At 32.8% G+C, this 20,430-nt stretch overlaps 1 long non-coding RNA gene across 1 annotated transcript in view; it reads left to right on the forward strand.

Annotated features, from left to right (window-relative positions):
* Positions 1-12,497, forward strand: part of LOC144250335 (uncharacterized) — a 77,780-nt gene extending 65,283 nt beyond the window's left edge. The window contains exon 4 of the long non-coding RNA XR_013342454.1: positions 12,350-12,497. This is a non-coding gene — a long non-coding RNA (uncharacterized LOC144250335). The remainder of the gene's footprint in view (positions 1-12,349) is intronic.
* The last annotated feature ends 7,933 nt before the right edge of the window (positions 12,498-20,430 follow it).

The raw sequence follows: 20,430 nt of genomic DNA on the forward strand, positions 1-20,430 counted from the left end.
ATGGTTATTTATTGTTCTATACACATATAAATCTTTTATATCTACCATTTATACATGAATATATTTTATGTATCATATATACATATATCAACATACACATTAAAAATTTCAATATCATAAATGCTTTAGTAAATCCCCTGAACATAAATATTTCTGAATAGTTCACTTTTTCCTTAGGTGAAATCACAAATTTTATTTTTAACTTCCAAGTCTCCAGTTTCTTATTGTCATTACCAGAAGTTTGTAATAACACTATTATATTCTTCCATTGTACCGCCTAACCTACTTCCCCAAACTGCCTTTTTATTTGGCCCCCTTTCCCTCTGTCCTCTAATCTCAGGGTCAGTGCCTTCTCTGGATCTCATCTCACTGTTCTCTTCTCCTTTTTGTAGCTCTTATTGGGATTCACCATTCATTGTGGGCTAGTATCATGGCCAATAGTATCCTTGCTTATCCTAACTGTCCTATCTTTCATATCTTCTCTTGGAAAATTGATCTCTTTAGAATTTTTTTTTTATCATTCTCTCTTTTACAAATGGAAATGAAACTACTTCTGGATTAAGTGCCAAAAAAAAGTCAGTCACATAGACAAATCAAACTTCCCCACCCCCATTTCCTCCCAACCCTATCCACCCCCCACCAACCTTGCTTCTTTTACAGTTACAAGAGACAAAACTGTTTAATATGTAAGAACTAATTCAAATGGAAAATTTTCCCAGTAAATAGTTATTTTTTCACTTTCTTGAAACCATTAACCATCTTAAATTTATTTCTTGCCATCAATATTGAACTTAGAAATTGCACCATCTAAATAAAATGCTGAAGTATATAATACCTAAAATTATTCATAGTAGAGGTGACATTTTAGTCATTAAAAGAAATCAAAGGCAGTGGCAATTCTGCTACATTCTAGACCATGAGTTTCAGCCTCATTCAAAGCATAGTTTTCCAGCAATTTTTATTATTCTCTTCAATATAATCAATATGAGAAAATAATGTAATTTCTAGGGCCTGGACATTGAATTACCTATTCATGTGACCTGTGGATTTTGTGGTACCAGAAAGCTGACTTACATTAAGAGTGGACTAGCCACTCTTAGGACCCAGGAGGGAATTTGTGTCCATGGGTTTGTACCACTCAGGGAGGAAAGTCCTGTTCTCAATGCCTGGAGACCTTGCCTGGCAAGTGGTGCAGTGACCTCTGGTGGAGCAGAGGTCCAAAGAACCATTAGGCTCTGTAAGGGACAGCTGGGCCAGAACTACTGAGAACTGTTATTTGCAATTCCTTAAGATACACATCCTGCAATTAAATTTATAAATTCCAGTGAGATTGTATCTTAATATTTAACCTTATTTCAGATTTACATCACACCCCTAATTTTATGTTTTTCTGATATGACAAATAGCCTTTAAAAAAGAAATGTATTGATTTTGTATGTTTGTTATTATTAATTTTTAGTTCTTAAAATTGGTTCACTACAATTATATATAACAGTGAGATTTATTGTTACCTATTTGTATATGCACACAATAAAACAGTATAATTTGGTCAATTCTATTGTAATTTCTGTTTTTTGAAACTTAGCAAATATTAATCAATTTTATTTTCCTTTTCATGTCCACTTGCAAAGAGGAAATAGAAATTAGTTGTATGATAGGTACATATTGTTATGGGTTTAGATTAGCAATATGAATATGCATGTGTAAAATGCCAAATAACTAACAAACTTTCCATTTTAAATTACTGTTGAAGCATTTACTAGATGGGGTAAAATCAGCTGGTTATTCTTTTAGTTCCTTATCTGTAAAATTAGAATAATAACAATTAGTTCTCCATAGGAGATAATGCTGTAAAATTCTTAGTTCAGTTCCTGGCACATAATAATCCTCAATACTATTATTATTATTATTATTATTATTATTATTAGCCTATCTATTATACTTTCACAAGCACATTGTGATTAGAGTTGTGAATATCAATGTTGATTACTATCTCCCAGATTATAAAATCTTTCTTCAATTGCTTGGTTACTTTATTATTTTATTGATCACAAACAACAATAATAACTAATAAAATTGTTTTTCAGCTTATAGAATATTTCCATATTTCATCTAATTTATACTCCAACTAAATGAGCTGATATAAAAAGTTCTATTTTCCTTTAACAAGTGAATATAGGTGACTTAAGTTCATTCATGTATTTATTCCCATATTTTTAAATTTCCATCATTAATGTCTTATGGATTACTTCATGACCTTACTAGACATTAAAACAAAGGTGTGGCAACAGTAATATTTGAACTCTGTTCTTCTGACTCCAAATACCATACATTCCATTGCCTGTTGAAATAACCCTTGGAGCCCCCCAAAACTTGCCAACCATCTATATCATGGCCATCTGGAATAGTCTTTTCTCTTTACCAAGTTTTGGCTAGTTTTTTCATAAGCTATCTCAGACAAATGAGAATCTCTGAACATGATTTCATAATTTCCCTAGGTTCTGTTTTTATACAGTGCTTCAATGCTTCCTCTACTACAAAAATTGCAATTGGATTCAGTTGTATCCCTTCAGTCTATTGAATATGTAGCATTTTGGATAGTGAGGCCAAGCAAGCAGGTGGGATAGAAAAGGCTGGACTATAAAAAGAGTGTTGCTATTTTAGATGTGAAGACAGTGATGGAAAAGGCCCTGCAAAAATCTGAGAAGGAAAATACCAGGTAGATGACGCAGAAAGCACAGACAGTCCCATAATGTTTGAAGGATGATGAGAACAGCGTGTCAGGAGCAGAGTGGGTAAGTTCTAGATCCTTGAAGGGAGCAGTAGGTTTTGGGGGTCTTGGGGCCAAAGGGGAGGATCTTGCCTTTCATCCTGAGATGGGTTGCTTTGACAGTTTTAGACAGAAGGGTGATATGGTATGCCTTAAATTTTTAAAGGTGAGAGTGATTGTAGAGAGTGGGGCCACTCCATCAACTTTTCACACGCCTTTAGCTTATTTGTGAAGATCTTATTTCTAATCATTTTAGAAGACATTTAAAACAAAAATAGTTGGTGAAACACTCTAAGCTAGCCTTTGTCTATTTAGAAGAACTATTGGATAAGCTCTCTTGCATTCTCACAGATCCCCGAGATCTGTAAAGCAAGACACACTACTAAGATAATGAATTCCTGACTTTTAAAATATTTTATCACTTACTACTGTTTACCTAATCTCCTAAGACCATGATTAGCAGATATACGTACATATTCAAGTGTGCAATGTCTGTCTTTGAAATACTATGTATGATGGAGATATATAAACATTTTAGTTTAGTAAATATTTATTTAGTACCATAAATATATAATTATCTTTTACTAGACAATGAGGCAGTTAGAAAAATCCTCTTGTACTTCAAAGAGTCAATTTTAAGCACTCAGAGAATAGAAATAACATCTACCTAATTTTTTATATTCTCTATCAATAGAAAAAATCTTTCATTAATTTGTCAATAAAATCAGTTAATGACAACAGTAATGACTCAATTGGCATTGGGTGTCGTTCTAGTTCACCATGACTTTCATTTTTCATGAACTACTTCCAAGCTAAAGGGACACTCTGCCCCATACCAACTGCCAAGTCATATTTGGGCAGAATATGACTTTGGCTCTTCTTTGTAATTGATTGGTCCAGGAATGGGTATCTGAGGGTCAACAATAGTCTTTCTCTAACTTTTAAAATGAAGCCTGCGTCTCTATATATGACATGGAAGAGTTTGATCCATCTGCCCTGTAGATAGAAGAAAAAAGGTGAATCTATTTAGAGAGAAAAGAATTGAAGCGATGTCATTTAAGAGATGCAGTGGGGTAGTGAGTAGTTTGAGCAATTTACTATTTCCTGTTTCTAGAAATTTCAGAAGCTTATTGCAAGAGAACTTTTATAAACATATATTGTGTTACTACTTTCTATCTAAGCTAAATCGGGTTGATTTCAATTACTTATCTTAGTTTATAAAACTTCACCTTCTTCTGATAACTCTTTGAATATTACTAGAATCAACAATATTTGTTTATTAAACAGACATAGTACACAGATCAAACTTTATTAAAGCCAAATAGATTTGATTTAACACTTCTTTGTTAAATTTCAGATGTCTGGAGGGTCAACTAATCATAATAATAGTACCGATTATTTACAAAGACATTTATTTTTTCCAACATTCAGTGTCCTTGTCTTTCTATCGATTGTCTTTTTAATGTAAATATTCTGAGCTTATGAAAATCACTTAAGATATCATTTATTCTTATGCAATAGTTATCCTATTTAAACATTAATAAATTACTGTATAAAAGGAAAATATCAAAATGTTACCTTACTGTATTACAAGTGAATTTAAAGCATAAAATGGATCAATAGTACTAAACATACTTTAACTGGTTGATGAAATCTCCATTTTAGTGAGTTTTTATATCAGCACTTCAAAATGTTTGTAATACTAAGTTACAAACAAATAAATAGTCTACTCCTCAGAACCAGGGGTCTGGAATTATGGACTCTCCATTGAGAGTCATGCTGCATGCATTCTGTTCTGTAGTTATGGGGTTGTAAGCAGTTTCTGTGTAGTTTTTTGTCTAGACTTATAAAAAATTTCAATAAAGTCAGGGAGACATTCAATTGCTTTCCGTCTCATAGAAAAAGTTGTAGAACCTAAGTTATGCTACATAAAGCAGTTTCTGAATTTGTGGCCTTTCTTTTAGTGCTTCATCTGAATCAAAGAAAGGAAACCAGAGACTATTACTATTAATGATACAGTGAGGGAATTGTCTAGAATATTTGTGTTTAGCAAGGGTTTTAGTTGTTTTATGATAAGAAACATCATTATGAAGCATGGACAGAATCTGGTATTTATTTATTAATTTTATGAAAGTATTTTCATAATAAGAAAAATTTTAATTGCAATAGTGTTGAAAACATGTTCAGTCTGTCAGTCAACTCAAGAGCTCTATCCTTTATTTTTTTTGTTATTCTATCTTTTTCCACAAGATATGTTAAGCTAGCATCATCTTGGAGTTAAGATCAAACTTTTGCAATTGAAACACTTAAAGTAAATTACAGGCAATAAAGTTGTTTCCATGTCTTAGAAAAGTTCTCATTTACTTGTTGTACTTATTGCTTTCATTTTGCTGTAATAGTTACTTGATTTATAAAATGGTTAATGCTTAATAGTTGTCAGGATAGGTTGATATGGTATTTTTAAAATACCTGGGTAGATGAAGATCAGAATTTAGAAGAGTTGTCTTTGATTCCTCTTTGATTTCCAATCTCATAGTATTTGGAGTGAGAACATAATAGAGTTTACAGAAGAACTTCTTAAGCAGGCCTTTGTCTAAGCTATGACAAAATAAGGATCACTTTCAAAGATGGAAAGATCTGAAACAAGAAGGCTGTAAAAGTTTATCAAGAATTTTCAGGTTAAGAAGAGAAATGAGAATAGAATCAGAAAATAAAATTTTTACATCAAGAAAATAAAAGCATCACAATGCAATGTAAATGTAATAAAATTGTTTTTGTTTCAAAATTCTGGATCAAGGTAAGAATGTTTAGATAGATGGAAGTAAGAATTGACTATCTTAATCCTGATGAGTTCCTCAAGAAACATCTAAGGACAATAAAGAGAATAAATCATAGTAATCATGTCCCTAGAATAGCTAAATTTGACTTTTGTTGTAATCACAAAGATGTATAGGCCAATTATAATTGGTCTGAGAATTTAACCACTGTTGAATACTTTCTTCTCTTCTGGTGTTAAGGGTGCTAAAAAATGTCATGGCAAACCCTGACAATCAGCTCTGTACCTTACATAAATGACTTCTCCTCTCATTTGTACTCTAAAAACTATGGGGAAATGTACATAAGTACATGCATAGTTGTACATATACACAGATGTAGATATATTAGGCAATGAAAATTGACTAACTTATTTTTAAAATACTTGTCTAATGTATGTTAGGCACTATATTGGGTATTTTATAAAATTCAAAGAAATCTACCATGTTCAATGACATAGACATGAAAAGGATGAACTAGACATTTAGAGAGAAGGCAATCAGTGAGAAAGATTCAAGAAGCTAACATCAATTTCCAAATGAGAATAGTGGAATTTTATGAAAAGCAGATTTTCCTACAGTCACTTCAATGATATGGCTTTGACAGTTCTGTTGTCTATTTCTGAGTTTGTCACCCTCAGATTATATCTTCAAAGTCAGTTAAGTTTGTCTTATTAGCTGATTCAATCTGTTTCTCACCATTTACTAAAGTACTTGAAAACATTAGGTATTCAATAGTTTCTGACCAAATAACCACTAACTTTATATTATATATATAAAGCTAATACCAATGGTAATGTTAGAAATATTAACATTTTAAAACGACGACATTAGGTTATAAGATACAAAGATGGTTTTTCTTTACAAAATTTTGACATTTTTTTCTGTGACTCAGAAAATGATAATTAGAAAAAGCTTTTTCACATGATGCAGACTATTGAAAATTTAAATTCAAAAATATAACACTACCCAGGTGTGGTAGTACATGCCTATAATCCCATTTACTTGGCAGGCTGGAGACAAGTGAAATATCAAGCCAGCCTTGATAATTTTGAGGCCAGCCTGAACAACTTAGTAAGACTCTGTCCCAAAATAAAAAGTAAAAAGGGCTGGGGCTGTAGCTCAATGATAAAACATTCCTGGATTTAATCTCCAGAATTGAAATACAAACAAACAAACACAATACAATAATAAATAAATAATTAAAATATAATGCTAAAATCATTACCAAGGTCAAAATTACTTTTTCATCAGAGTTCATGTTATGAAAGAGCAATCAGTTTTTAATATCATCACCACCCATAGGAATTGACATTTCTATAACATGAAGTAACTAATTTACATGATAGTATTTCTATATAATACTCTTCAAATATGAGGAATATGACAGAAAGACTACAATAGAATCCAAGAATTACTGTATATAATTTTCAAGAATATTTTGAATGTAGATCCAGTATAAAGTCAGGTAAAATTTTCTTACGCTTACAGTTATTGACACCACTAAAAAACAAAAGTTAAGTCAAAACTATAAAAACAAAAAGTGAAGTTGGAAACATTAATTTGGTATGACTAACTGATGATGATGGAGTGCTTTGTATAAATTACTGCGCACAGCTGAATGTAATGCTGACTGCTCCTATGTGGATATTTTGAATTTGACATACTTAGTATGGAACTGGTAATGAGTTATAAATTCTCATACAACTTTTCTCTCTTCAAATTTCTTTTGAATTTGTGAAACGTATTAGAATGCTCTAATGTCCTTCAGATGTTTCTTATCTAATACATGCAATTTTTGTGTTGGATCCTTGTCTGCTCTTTTACTGTCATTAAGACTTGCTCAGTTATACACCAGAAAAGCACATGTTTGGATTAAAATCCCATGGAAATTAGTTTAAGGAAACAGAAAGTTATGGAAAAGGAAGTTTCAAAGAAACGGCCAAAAAGTAGATACCAGAATTGCAAGAGAAATTATATTCCAGAGGCACAATTCTTTCAAGGGGGATTGAGCAATGATGCCAAACCCTGCTGAGAAGTCACATAAGAGAAGGGTGGTCATGCTTAGGTACTATTGCAAACTCACAGAAGTTCCAGTCAGATCTTTTGACCTAATCAATATTCATCATAGTTGCTATCTTGGGGTTTGTTTGCTCTTCTACCTTTTTCTCAAAAGAGGGGCATCTTTAATCTTACTTCTCAAGATTATAATTCTTGGCAACCCATTTCCGCATAGGATGGGAAACTAACCTGACTCTCTTTTGGACACACTCTTTCCTCTTCACGGTGCTGACCCTCCTTGACCTCAGGTGTTGATCATTCAGTCTATTTAACTTCATTGTAAGTATTATGATATGGGTATGGGCAATGGGTTGTTCTGGAACGTGTGTTGTGGCATGTTTGAGACAAGAAGCTTTTATTCTTCCAAACTGAGCCTCCTTTAGCAAATTTGCCTTTGCCATATTTGCTATGATGAAAGTCTCTCTGTTTTCCTCATTTTTAAATCCACATTAGCTAAGTATTCCTTTTATACTGCTGCCTTAGATTCTCCAAACTCCTGTATGTGTGGTGGTAATATTCATCATTGGTGGATTCTAAGATATGGGGAATGGCAAAACCCCCTCCAACTACACACATCCACAATTTAGAATCACAAACACATTCTACATATATTATCTCACTTTACCCTCATTATAGTCCTAACTATGGATATTTGCACCTAACCTTTAATGTGGGAAATGAGATAGGCATTTATTAGGTATGGACTATATCTCAGACCTTTACAAGGGAAATACTGTTTAAAGAAAATGTGAACAAAAATCCATATTCACACATTCACCAAAGCAATTGGAAGTTCATTGGTAAAGATATGCACAGATATTTACTATAGCTTATCATATGTGCAAGATATGGGGGAACCTTTGGCTCAAATCCTTTACTGTTTTTATATGGGTGCTTTTTAAAAATATTTTTTTAGTTGTAAAGGGACATAATACATTTATTTATTTATCTTTATGTGGTGTTGAGGATTGAACCCAGTGCCTCATGAGTGTTCTACCACTGAGCCACAACCTCAGCCCAATATGGGTTCTTTTGATAGTAGCAAACTGTGTGAATAAAATGGCTCTAAGAAGAATCTAATCAAGTGTATACCTTGTAATTTTTAAATTAACCTAATGAGTAATAATTGAGTGCTTACTTTATGGTGAGAATGTGGCTATGATTTTTTCTAATTTAAAAGCATGCATATGTTAAATTATATTACCAAGCTAATTTTTGATTTATTCAAGAAGTTCAATAACCATAAAATTTGCATTATGAAAAATTGACACTGTTAATATCATCATACAAGGAGTAACCTATTAATAACTAATACTTAATTGTAAAACGATGTGAAGACTTTTTTCATAAACCTTTAATATTTACTTAATGAGAGATACTTTTTTCCTTCAAAGAGGAAGAAATATGAACCATTTGTAAATATATTATTGATTCTGGACAGCAAATAAAAACAAAAATTCCAATAATAAGCTTATTTCATAAAAGTTAAATATGTATGGTAACTAAAATAGGCAAAGTAAGGGATGCTAAACATATGGCTCAGATAATACTAGCTAATACAGATTAGAAAAATGTTTTAACAGATACGTAACATAAATTGTTTAAGAACGTGACTCAGAAGAGACCTTCCATCCTTCACAGGTTGGTTTAAACACCATCTCCTTCTACAAGCCTTTTCTGGACCCATCTGGACGTAATTATTTTCTTTCCAGTGATTTATCGTATCTCTGGTATGATAATGAGTACTTTCATCATGCACATCTCCCACACTGGACTGTATAATTTTTTTAAAGCACGCTCCATATTACCCAGAACTATGGGCCTTACATAACAGAAACATTTAAGTACTCGTTACAATTGAAAAAGAATGCAAGGGATTTATTTGGTACATACTATTGTAAATATGAGTAGAAATTTTTTTTTTTTTGCATAAAATTATCTTTGGGTTGACAAGCACACTTTTAGAGTTATTTAGCAAAGCCTTTCTTAGATTTTTAAAATGAGCAATGAAATGTCCCATCAGAATTCTTTTTACATTTTTATCATTATGGTTTTAGTATTTTAGAGAAATAAGTAATAAATGATATAAATATAAAATATCATAGGTGATATAAATTTATAAATATAAGTCAAAATAAAACTGGCTATAATTAGAAAATTTTTATAAAAGCACACTTATTGATTACATGACTTTCCTTGCAGACAATATATATACCAGAATTACTTCCTAGGAGACTTCATAAGGTGGTATTTGTCAGCTTAATAATGTTATAAGGGTCCAGTGAATGAATATCAGCTCAGAAGTATCTGACACAAGTGAAGTATATATTTTTTACCATGCTATATCATAAAGTAAGGGCTTGAGATTGAGATATAATTCCAAAATTCTAGTAAATTAATTTGTAGTGATAACTTGTAGCCATTTAAACATGATTGAATGGGCCCTTCCAACCTCATTTTCTCTCAAATAGAAACAGTTTCTCTCAAATAGATCCTTTTAGGATCCCTATACTCTATTGGTTAATATTAAGCATAGAAAATGAGAAAATATGCATGGTCAAATTAATCTTTACTTCCTTTTATGTAGATGTTCTGGCTTATCATGAGCTCTTGCATGACAATAAAGAATTTGAGATGAACTTGGTTCAAAAGTATGCAAAAGAAAATATGTTGAGGTGTGAAAGAAACCAAAAACATATGTTGGAGAAAAGATATCCTTTAAACAAATGTTGCTGGGAAAACTGGATATACATATGTAGAAGAATGAAGTTAGATCTCTATCTCTTACCCTGCACAAAAAGTAAAACTCAAAAATGTATCAAATGCCTAAGAACTATGCCAGAAATTTTGCAACTGCTAAAATGTAGGGTCAACACTCCAAAATATATGTGCATACAATGACTTCCTTCTTTAGAACTTTAGTCCCTAGGACTCCTAAAACTCAAGAAATAATACCAAGAATGAAATGGCATCAAATTAAAAAGCTTCTGCACAGCAAAGGAAACAAAGTGTGAAAAGAGCTATAGAATGGGGTATAGAGCTATAGAATGGGATAAAATCATTGCTAGCTACTCTTTTGACGGATTAATATCCAGAATATACAAGTAACTGAAAAAAAAACCCTAGCACCAAAAATCCCCCCAAGTAACCAGATTAATTGACAAATGAGCAAATAAATTAAGCAGACAATTTTCAAAAGAAGAAATACAAAGTGCCAACAAATACATGAAAAACTGTTCAATATTTTTATCAATTAGGGAAATGCGAACCAAGACTACACTGAGATTTCATATATATCTCAACATAGCTAGAAAGGCAGTCATGAAGAATAAAAATAATTGGAAAGCTGATGGGATTAATATATAAAAAAAAGGAACATCTTTACACTGTTGGTAGGATTGTAAATTAGTGCAATCACTATGAAAATCAGTATGGAGTTTCCTCAAAAGTCTGAGAATGGAACCACTATTTGAGAAAGCCTTACCTCTCCTTGGTATTTATCCTAAATAATTAAAATAAGCATTCTATGGCCATATAACAGCACAATTCATAATAGGCAAATCACAGAACCAACCTTGTTGTTAGCCAATGATGAGTAAAGAAAAATATGGTAGGTATACACAATGGAGTTTTATTCAGCCATAAAGAAGAATGAAATTATGTCATTTGTAGGAAAATGGATATAACTTGAGAGTATTATGTTAAGTGAAATACACCAAACTCAAGAGTCAAATGGTGTATGTTTTATCTTATATGTGGAAGTTAGATAGAGAAGGGGAGAAATTGTGGGAAAGATATCAAGAAAATGGAAAGGGACCAATAGAATAGAAGAAGGGGACCAGAGGGAGGGAGAAAGGGAGGGCAAGGGAAGTACTTTAATTGACCAAATTGTATTGTTCTATTGTGCACATGTATGAATATGTACAACAAATCCCCCTATTGTGCATAACACACCAACTTAAAAAAGAAAAATTAAAACTTTAAGGTTTGAATGGAGAAAAAATAAATTAAATAAATTAATTTTTATTTTACAAATGATTACCATTTTCTATATTCAAGCATGGAATTATTTCTGTTTTTTTAATTTAGTAATGCGTCACACTATTTGCTGTATAAAATATACTTTAATGTTTTAAAAATTAACTTTCTGTGGTCTTATAGTTGGCACTTTTATGTATTAAAGTGGAAATAGGATAAGTTTACATTAAAAATTTTTGGTTATGGGCTGGGGATGTGGCTCAAGCGGTAGCACGCTTGCCTGGCATGCGTGGGGCACTGTTTTTTGATCCTTAGCATCACATAAAAATAAAATAAAGATGTTGTGTTCATCAAAAACTAAAAAAAAAATATTTAAAAATTCTCTCTCTTTAAAAAAAAATTATGGTTGTACTGGGCATGTACTTCAGTGGTAGAGCATTTGCCTAGCATGCACCAGGTTCTGGGTTCAATCCTCAGAACCGCAAAAAAGTAAATGAATAAAATAGTTTATGGTTGGTGCTCCTAAAAATCTTACAATAAGTTGGTGAATTTTTTATCGTTGATAACTGTGGTATCTATTTATGTCAATATCCATATTAACTAATTTTATTTTTATTAATAAATGAAATAAATATCATAACATGAAGGAACAATTACAATACATACAGATTGTATGTGTTTTAAAAAGTTTGTTTACTTGTTTCTTTCTCTCTGTTTTATATTGAAGGTGTATAGCATGGGCTCTGGAGCTGCTGGCTTCGTTTCATATCCAGATCTCTTCGTGGCAACCTTGACTAACAACCCTGTGTTCCTATCTCCTCCTATGTAGAACGGAGAAATTAGAGCATTTATCTCACTATGTTATCAAGGCTCAGTGAGGGCTATGATGGGATGAGGTAACACATAAAACCCAATAGTCCAATACTTACTATAATAAATAATAAATGTTAAAAATGTTATTACCATTTTAAACATTTTTCATTTCATTTTGTCCTCAGAGAATCATGTGAAACAGGTATTGTTATTCCACTTTACAGATCATAAAAATGAAGAATCAGAGAAATTGAGTTGATGTCTCATATCTGTTTAATTCCAGTTCTGTTTGGTTACAGAACCCTTTCTTATGGTTTGGATATGAGGTATCCCCCCAAAGCTCCTATATTATAAAGAAGGAAAGTTGCGATATGAAATGACTGGATTGTGAGCACTGTAGCCTGATCAGTCCATTCCAGTTTAAATGGACTGGCAGGTGGAGTATGGCTGGAGGTGTGCAGCTTCCCCATGGCTCCCTTCCCCTGCCATCTCTCTGCTTTCTGATTACCATTAACGGAACAGTGCTCTCTTCCATGTCCTTCTACCATCATGTTCTGCCATACCTTGGGCCCACAGTAATAGACTTGGTCAACCATGAACTAAACCTCTGGAACCATGAGCCAAAATAATTTTTTTCCCCTCTAAGTTGTTATTTTTAGATATTTTGGTCACATTGACACAAAACTGGACTAACACACTTAACTTCTACTCAACTATATTACATACATGCCTATAATACTCATGGTTCTCTAGAAGGAACAGAATCAACAGGACACAGACACACACACACACAGACACACAGACACACAAAACACACACACACACACACACACACACACACACACACACACGTGGATAGCCAATAGGAACCAGTAGCTGTTCAGTCCAAGGAGCTGGAGCTTCAGAACAAGAGGGGCCAAAGATATAGTCCTTGTCCAAGGTGGAAGGAGGCCTGGAAACTTTCTGGAGAATCACTGATGCAGTTCTGCTTTAGAGAAGAGAAGGAGCTGGATTCCTCAGATGATTGCAGTAGATAGAAGTCCTGCTGAATAAGAAAGGAGCTTTTGTCTGTGTTAGCTTGCTCCTTGCTCCAGCCCATAGGACTGTGCTGCCCACATTCAGGGCAGTTTCCCCACTAAACTTGCTGTTCCACATGTCAGTCATTTCTGGAAACTCCCTCATTGATACACCCAGAAGGTCTCTTAATCCTCGGCATCTCTTCATCCAACCAAGTTGACAATCCAGATTGTCTTTCACAGAGTTTTATTCAGCTCCCTCTTTTATACCAGCTTCAGTGATACTTTTTAACTTCAAGGACACAGAATTCTTTTTATTTTAAGGAAATTTTCTTGTTTTCCTCTGGCTGACATTCCTTACCAATGTTTAGAGACATTAAGCCAAGATTAAGTCTCAAGCAATTATAAAATGACTTTATGAATCAAATCCTCTTTTTACTACATAATACTCTTATTTCTTATTTGTAAGAAAAACTATTGGAAGCAGAAAAAACGGTTCTGCTGAAATATTCTCCTTAAACAGATAGTTTAGCAGAGTTTATCTATTTTTTCCCTCAATGTAGAAAAAAATATTGTGCATTGCCACAAAAGCATTCTTACAATCATTCCAACTTCATTATTGGTTTGGATTTTATGGTATCAATCATGTTATTCAATCTAATCTCTGAGAATTTAGAGACTTCAGTCATCTCAGTTTCAATTTTCAGCTTTTGTTTTTTGTTTTAAACTAATTCTCAAGGTATCATTTTTTAGAACACAGCAAGTGGAGGCCATCAGATAATTACACATTGCCCTGTGGTGACACCATATTTTGTTATACTCTTGTTTGCTTTCCCTGTAGCTGATTGTCTTCTCTACTGAGATTTCTGCTCTTTAAACATGTGTCACTAGATAAATCCATTATTTAGCCAAAATGTTTAATTTGGAATGTTTAAAATACTTATGAATATATTAGAGGCCCTTATCATTTATTTTTATCATTAATCAAAGCTAACCCTTAGAGTATGTAAGAAATTGTATTGTATTCTATACCACTGCTATTTATCTTATAACAAACCACTTTACAAAAGTAATGAGTTGTTGCAATTAAATGTGGGGAAGTATTAATAAGAAAAGGTAATATTCATTAAACATTACATGGTGAGCATTTGGTATTGATTCAAGATATTTCCACAACAGCCCTAATCATTTTATAGTTAAAGAAGCAAAGTTTCAAGCTTCGCCTAAGATCTCACAGCTAGGAAGTAACTGGGCAGGGGATTAGGTTCAGTCTTGAATGAGATTCCTTTACTAATGAACTAAACCAGTGATTCTCAAATTTGGAAAACTTTGTTCCTTAAACAGAGAGTGATATCATGATTCCTGGAAAATGAAAAAAAAAAAAAAAACAACTTCCTGACTTTAGAGTGTTATTTGGGACACTGACATCTATGTATATATCACTGGAAATCTTTGGCAGTGTGGAAATTAAGAAACAGGTCTGTATAATGAATGTGCATAAAATTCCCATCCTTCAACCATTAGAAAAGGAAGGAAAAAAAAAACTTATGAAGGGCAGGAAGGGATGTGAAATTAAGGTTAAAGAATGGTTATCTCTCTCACCCTCCCACCATCACACTGCCTTCCTTTGTCCATCCATTTTCAGTCAGATATAGTAGTATATTTACATAATCATTTGGATTGCTATAATTCTAGAATGTACTTCCGTGCAGAATTTCTCCTGTATAAACAATTTTCCCTGGTGAAGATTGATGCACGACTTGTTTTCTTGCAGAAAAGACCTGTGGTTGCAAATTTGTCAGGGTAGATTGGCAGCTCAGAAAATGAATGAAACATGTTCTGTCTTCTTAGGCAACAAATCGATCCCAGGCTTCACTAAAGATATGCCCATACAAGAACTGCCACATGTATCTAAACAATGTCCTAACTCAAATCTCTAAGTCTGGAAGTGAGTCTTCTTGTCTTCTTTAGGGTAAGCAGAGACCCATCAGGTATTCCTGAGAATTGACAAGATTCAGAAGTGGATATTGTCATAGATAGATAGATAGATAGATAGATAGATAGATAGATAGATAGATAGAAAGAAAGAAAGAAAGAAAGAAAGAAAGAAAGAAAGAAAGAAATAGATATATAGATAAGTATGTATGTCATTGACCTCATCACCAGTGTTTAAGTTAAAAGTTCAGGACTGTATCATGATTTTGTGTATCAAAATTTTGTCTCATCTTCATCTAGATTCCTCACATTTAAGTTTAGTAGCACTTATAGCAAAGCCCATCCTTCAAACATTAAAAAAGGAGAAGGAATAAAAGACATGAAAGGTGGGGAGAGAGGCAAAGATATAATTGTGTCGTAACATTCTTTTAACAATTGATTAAATGGTTATGCTATTTCATAGGTACATGTAGATTATGTAGATAGAACCACAAATACAAGAGGCAGTACCTTGAAGACAAAGGGAAGATTATGTTTCCCCAAATTGGATGTGCTTCAACTGTGCACAGAGGTTCTGGCTGCAGCCTTCAGTCCCTTAACTCAGTCTGAGGCCCTCGTCATATTCTGCTGTCACTGTTGTCTTCTGTCAGTCAGGCTGCTGATGTCACGTTCTCATCAGCTTCATTTTACAATATGGGACATGCATAAGAGAAGATCTGGGCATTGTGAAGAGGGTTATGAGTGGAGAATATTTGGAAAAGCAAATTTTGAGACTAAGACTTGGCAATATCCAGGACATAACTAAATATACATAAGTGTTTGGATTTTATTATTATATTTATTTACACTTTTTTTTTTCCTACCATGACAACTTCCAGATAATATCTTCTGACTGAGAGTTGGTGACTTCCACAGAAGTGACATTATTCATTAATGACTCAATGTTCAAAAAGGTAGGGAAATTTGCAAAAAGTGATTTTTGCTGGAGGATGTCGTAAATGTGATGCTAAATCAGATAGTGTGAAAAGAGACCCTCACTGGTTCACAGTGATGCATATTTGGTCTTTTCATGCATTCATTGATTTGTGAAGTAGAAAAAAAATCCATACTGGACATGTTTGAAATTGCTCTGTTTGAATTGAGAATTGTGTTGTGACATTCTGTTTACAATCGATTTATCTGAATATGCTATTTAACATATACATGCAAAAATTATATAAAATACCATCTTCATATATAAATGTATGTGCAAGGAAGAAAAATTCTTCAGAGGATTAAAACACTCTTTGGAATTCTGCCAAAGTCGAAGAGGTTGCTGTCTTATGCAAATTAAGAGACATAAAGCAGAGTATTTTCTGAGCAGATTCATTTGGTTTGTGTAATCAAATATTAGAGCAGATTATCTATGTGGGTAAGACTTGTGACTTGAAATTAAACTATAACTTTCAACTTTTCATCCATGAATGATGTTGAAATAAGGTAGGGAAAATTAGATGAAGTAAATATTCTATTGCATCTATATACTGTAAGCATGTGAGTGGGTCTTTGCGTTTTCTAGAAATGTGTATTTAAAACCAAATACTAAAATTGTTATCACTTTGGTTCACATTTACATGTTGTGTTCCTAATTCCACTCCTTAATCTCCCCCACCCTGCACTAAATACCTGGAGAAAAACAGAGAAAAGCAATATTTTTCTTCATTTATTCTAGCCCAGATATTCCACCAGGAAACATTGCATGTATTATCTGAATAAATCCTCACAAGACTATGATAGCAAAGCAATCTAACTCTTCCAAGGGAGGAAATTGAGGCACAAGAACAAACATGTTTACTGACATCACTGACAATTTAAGACTTGGAAATAAGAATCGGCTCTACATGACTCAAACAACAGTGATCTTTCTTACTGATACAATCTTATTTTAAAAATATCTAGTCAAAATTTATTCCTTTGATTTAAAAATCAGAAGACTCAACCGCATATTATTAGAGCATTAAAATTTCTTAATATGATATTCAATATCCTCCCTAATACAGTTCTATGTTTTCTTATTAAGTCCCATGACTCTTCTTCACTTGTCTTAATAATCAATTAATATGGACTTCTTTTGTAAACAGAGCCCTTCTTTCCTCTTTTTATTTCATTCTTTGATGATTTATGCTGTTCACTCCCACTTAGATTATTTTCTCACTATATATAGCATGTCCAATATATTATTCAAGTGCTAGGATTACCACCACCTCTTCCATAAAGCCTCTCCCGGTCTTGGTTAGCCAAGCCAACCATAGCTTGAACCTCTGATTTGGAATTTACACAATCTGATTCGTGCTCTAGTTAATTGTATTTCTATCTTAACTCCTTTGTCAAATTCTTGGTGGAAAGAAACATGTCTTATTTCTCATGGTCGATGGCATAATTTTTGGTCCATAGCAGAAATTCAATAATTATCTTTGAATGATTTAATTAAAATGATAAGTGACTGAAGAGAAACATATTTTATGCTTTAATTGACAAGGTTCTTTTATTGTTGATTCTCATGGAAATTTTTAGAACAGTTAAAATGAAATTTGTCCACAATAGAATCTCCAAGTGTTATTTCTAAGACTGGTCTGGAATAGTAATATATAAAACCCCCTTGTAAACCCCTGGAAAGCATTCCAAAATGTCAAAGATCCTGGACTTAAAAACAATGATGGTGACATTAATATGGAAAACACATGCAGTAATTAAGAATGTAAATGCATTTGCACATGTAATATGTTAGCTTCTTTTTTTTATTATTGGATTGGTATACTTACTTACCAAAGAATAGAACCCATTTGTGACACAGAATGTTAGTATGATTTGTCAGTAACACATGTATTGCTACAAGTTATAAGGGCAAAAAAAAAAGTTATAAATTAAGGCACCCGTGGGTCATTCAACTCAGCTGGCAATACACCTGAATAAAAAAGGAGCACTGGACTTAATCTCCAGGCCTGTCATTTATTTCTTTCACACAAAAAGTATGGGACACAGGTGGTCAGAAGTCAAAGATCATACTCTGCCTGAATGCTTCATAAGGCATGATACAAATGTATGGGAACTGCTGGGTAAAATCAAAAAGTCACCAGAATGGGGTGCCTATTTAGTGATCCAGGTCAAAGGCCACTCTGCTTTTGGTGTTTTACAAATGTTTGACAGATTAAATAGCCACCTCCTAGGGATAGCAAATAGGCCATGGAGCTGAAAGTATTCATAAGCATTAAAGCTTCATTCAGAATTCTCCTTATGAAGAATGTGGTCATATAAGATCAGTAATATGGTTAAAATGATTTGTCCCTTGGCCAAAAAATATCACTCTATACAATATCCCTGAGTGTAATCATAGATGCTTCAAGGTTAAGATTAGGAAAAAAAAAAAGGAAAAGAAAAAAGAAATAAAAAAAAGAAAAGTAACAAATATATCCAGACTCTTCATTCGTTGAAATAAAGAAGTACCTTTTGAAGCTTTATTCCTTTAAATTTATATATATATATATATATATATATATATATATATATATATATATATATACTCATTTCATCATTAATCTATGGAAATTATTTTTCTGATATCCAGCAGTTTTTAGAGTTCAATATGTTATAAATTTGATGTTTATAATGATATATTTTGACCAATAATCTCGGAATGTTCTAAGACAATAAAGTAGGTAATTTAAAGAAAAAATATTTTATACATGCTGTAAAATGCCCTAAAATTAAGGTGGTATCATTATTTGACACAGAAGCTCTTTATCCTTGTTAGAACTCTTTGTAAAAAATATGCACAAAAATTAGTTTATGTTGTAATGTGCCTCTCCCTTTTTTAATATTCTTTTACAATTTGAAATGATATTAATTTAGCTTCCTTGGCAGCTTTATCTTAGTGAATGGTGTAAATTACATGAGTCAGAATCATCTGGAGGACTTGTTAAAACACAGACTGTTGGGCTCCACCCCAGAGCTTCTGATTCCTATGACCTGGGTGAGGATTGAAAAGTGGCATTTCTGACAGGCGTCTACAGAATGCTGCTGCCCCGTCTGGAGTGCACACTTTGAGAACCAACTAACTGAAACATTGCAGCATCCATAAAACAGATTGCAAAAAGAAAGAAATCACTCGATAATATGGATATGCTCAAATAGACTAATAGTTTTTGTATTACAGATTTAGTTGTAATGCTTTCTTTTACTTACACTTTTATTGGTTATTTTATCACAATGTAGATACAGAGTATGTCTTTTTCTCTAGCTATGTTTCATCGTCAACATCATTTTCGTTAATATTGACTCTTGGAAGATCTAAAAAATAATTTTGAAAGAATTTTTATGAATGAATTTACCTGAAACATGCTAAATTTGCCATCAGCATTGTTGCTTTTGGTCTACCAGGTGGGATTTGACAGAAAAACTCAAGTCATTCATTTGCAGAATTAAACCACATTTGTCTGAACTCTTACAGATTTACTGTTATTTTTCGTATTTCACCATGTGTAACTTCTTTTTCATCAAAAGTGCTTACTACCTCTGCCTCTAATGTCTTCCTTCTTTTTATATTTGTTATCATCCCCCCTCAGCCCCTCAGAAGTCCATGCCTTTGCCATATAGATTTTACATCTTTTACAGTAATCCCAGTTTACTGTGGTTTTAACATATACTATGCTATGGAAAGGATGTGGAGAAACTGTACCCAAATCACTCACCTTTCATATTCACTTTAGCACAAGTGAAAGAAGGTAGGGATGTAGGGACACAGAATGTGAAATAATTACAATACCCTTAGCATATAACAAAATTATATAATGGATATTGTTTTTGGTTTGATAGTGCACACTTTATGATTCTTTTTCTCTCTAATTATGTAGCTTCCTTTCAGACTATTTCTCTGTTGACTTGTTGATTTTTTTTTTTTGTCAATGAGATGGAGGAAAGTAAATGGCAGTCTCAGTACTCACTCATAATTTTCTGATTTACAGTAATTCTCAATATACCACATTGTAAATGAAAACTAATTTATTTC

This window comes from Urocitellus parryii, chromosome 2 (genome assembly GCF_045843805.1).
Source record: "Urocitellus parryii isolate mUroPar1 chromosome 2, mUroPar1.hap1, whole genome shotgun sequence".
Classification (NCBI taxonomy): Eukaryota; Metazoa; Chordata; class Mammalia; order Rodentia; family Sciuridae; genus Urocitellus; species Urocitellus parryii.